Here is a 3288-nt window from a genome sequence, read left to right on the forward strand (position 1 = left end):
GAAGTAGCAACGAAAATAATTTTGTGGTTGGGGGTCACCACCACATGGGGAACTGTATTGTATGAAAGGGTGGCGGCATGAGGAAGGTGAAGAAGCACTGCTCTAGAGAGTCACTAGGAGTTAGAATCAACCCCATGGCAGTTGGTTTAGATTGGCTTGTCACTTTGCTGGCTCTTCTGTTTCCTGTAGAATTAGAGCTGAGCAGGTGGCCATCAATACATAACTTTTCTCTTCTTATATATCCTAAAGTAAAAAGCTTTCTCTGCTTTGTATTAACACTGTTATAATTCTGCTCTTGTGTTTACCCTGTATCCTACTGTCTGGGATAGCTATCAGATTTTATTATCATAAATTGCTCCACAACAATTCTGTTTAACAGTTCAGAAGTGGAAAGCCTTATGAATGTAGATAAAGAGTTTAAACACTTGTTGCAGTTATAGTACTCTATTTTATTAGGGTGTCTCATAAATTAACTCTGCTCCTTTAACATGTGCACGCCCTCTCGTCTGTCAGTTGGTCGCACTGTGATGACTTGCATGTTGCTAAAAGCCGTGCCACTGGTATTTTACATACCAGCAGGGTCACCTTGGGTGAACAGGTTTCAGTGAACTTCTAGATTAAGAACAGACTAAGAAAGAGGAAGAAATGATCAACTATTGAAAAATTAGCATCTGAAAAGACTATCAGTGGAAAATTGTCAGTTACAGTGTGGGAAGATGAGCCCCTGAGAGTGGAAGGCTCTCACAAAATGACTGGGAAAGAACTGCCTCCTCAGAAGGAGTCTGTCTTACTGATGTGATGGAGCAAAGCCTTGAGACTGTTACTTGTTGAGGAAGCATGACTCAGAGAGCCGGCAGCAGCATCCATTAATATCGGAATGCAGTATGTACACAATAGGATTCTAGGAAAATTGGAAGCTGTCAAAATGAAATGGAACACATATAACGATTGCTATGCTAGGCCTTAGTGACCTAAAATGGACTGGTATTGACCATTTTGAATTGGTTTGCTATGCCAGGAAGGGCACATTCAAGAGAAATGGCATCATATTAATCATGAAAAAGGAGATTTCAGATCTGTCTTGAAGCACAGTGTTGTTTGTGATAGATAATATCTGTATGCCTACCTGGAAGACCAGTTAATACAACTATCGTTCACATTTACACACTGACCATTAAAGCCAGTGATGAAGAAAATGAACATTTCTGTCAACTTTTTTCAGTCTGAAATCAATTAAATGTGTAATCAAAATGCATTGATAATTAATGGCGATTGGAATGTGAATCAACGAGGAAGAATTAGTGGTAGGAAAATAGGACCTTAGTAATAGAAATGAAGTGAATGATAGGATTTTGCAAGAACAATGACTTGATTCTAACAGAGTTTTAAATAACATAAATGGTGGCTTTTCACATTAACCTGGACCGCTGGCATGCACAGGAGTCAAATTGACTGTACCTGTGCATAGAACTGCCCTCTTCTTTCTCCCTCTGAGCAGCTGGTGGTTTGGATCTGCTCATTATGTCACCAGGGCTCCTGGCAAATCAGTCACACAAACTAATTTCCATCAAGTTGACCCTTACTCATATTGATCTTACAGGAGAGGGTAAAACTGTCCCTGTGAGTTTCAGAGGCCAATTCTTTATAGCTTTCTTTGAGAAGCAAAAACCCTGAGTTGATGTTAGTGGTGATAATGTATTCTTTCCAGTCGGCCAACAAATGACTTCCTTCAGTTTGGGAGTTGCTAATATTTGGCATATGTTTCAAATATGTTTTCTTGGAGGGAAGCTTTGTAGCCTAAGCCTCATATGCTTCTCTAACACCAGAAGGATATCTCTCTTTCAGTCCACCATTCATACATCATATGTAATGTTGTTACAGTTAATTTATTTAATTCATCAAATCTTGTACTGGGTATCAGATATACCACACATCACCCACTGCCATCAAGTTGATTCTGATTCGAGGCAACCCTGTGGGTTTCCAAAGGTATAAATCTTTAGGGGAGCAGAAAACCTCTTCCTTCTCCCAGAGAGCACCTGGTGGATTCATATTACTAACCTACAACCCACGATGACCGTAGGACTCCTTATTAACAAACAAACAAAAAACAACTCACTGTTGTCAAGTCGATGCTAACTCATTCTACTCCTGTAAAGAGTTAATCTGGGAAACTCTTAGGGGCTTCTACCCTCTCTGATAAGGTCATTATGAGGAATCCTTATTAGATATACCCCAAACTAAATTCCCTGCATTGAGTTGATGCCAACTCATAGCAACCCTGTAAGACGGTAGAACTGTGAGTTTCCAAGACTGTAACTCTTTACTGGAATAGAAAACTCATCTTTGTCCCACAGTGGCTGGCTGATGGTTTCAAACTGCTGATCTTGCAGTGAGCAGCCCAACAGGTCATCACTGCACCACCAGGGTTCCTGTTATATACAGTAGTAGTCAAATTTTATATGGTCTCTGTCCTCATAACATTCATTTAAAACTTGTTCCTGACTCACCTTATTATGAGTGGGGACAGAGTAAAACTGCCCCAAGGGTTTCTAAAGCTGTAAACTTCTGGAAAGATGGCCACATTTTTCTTCTGCAAAGTGGCTGGTGGGTTCAATCTACCAACCTAGTGATTAGCAGTTGAACGCTTAACTGCATTGCCACCAGAGGTTCTGGCACTATTTGGTCTTACAGATGTGACTGAATCTTCACATGCAATCACAAATGTAACTGTAGCCTTTTGTCTTCAAGCTTTCTCTGTAGCCTAACTTATACACAAAAAGTAATTTTTTCACACATAAATCTTAGCTTAAATTTTTCTGTATGTTCCAAGGAAAACTATCAGTCATCAAAGGGACTGCGTAGATAATTTAAAGCCCTCAATGTATCGTGATGCTGTGTCAACTTAGTGCAAAACTAAATATCTCATCTAGAGTCCCCAAATATAGGAAATTCTTCAGTGTGACAGAGGCATTTCCTCATACCACTTTGAGTGTTCAAATTGTACAGAGATGTTTGCATTAGATCGGAAGCTCTGTTTTGAAAGGAAAGGAGTGACCATTTGTTACTTAAATACCCTTCTTGTGTGTGTTAGTTGTGGGAGTAAACTGGGAAGGAGTAAGGGATTCAGGTATGATAATGATTAGGAGTAGGGGGGGGAGGAGTGTCAGATAGAGGTTGATTGGCTTCATGGCAGGTTGTGGGGCATTGATCTTCAGTGCAGCACACAAGGAGAAGGTGAGTGAGTGAATGTATGTGTGTGTGTGTGTGTGTGTGTGTGTGTGTGTG

The sequence above is a fragment of the Echinops telfairi genome, unplaced genomic scaffold (genome assembly GCF_000313985.2).
Source record: "Echinops telfairi isolate 266 unplaced genomic scaffold, ASM31398v2 ScPeMD7_5592;HRSCAF=6446, whole genome shotgun sequence".
NCBI classification, from domain to species: domain Eukaryota; kingdom Metazoa; phylum Chordata; class Mammalia; order Afrosoricida; family Tenrecidae; genus Echinops; species Echinops telfairi.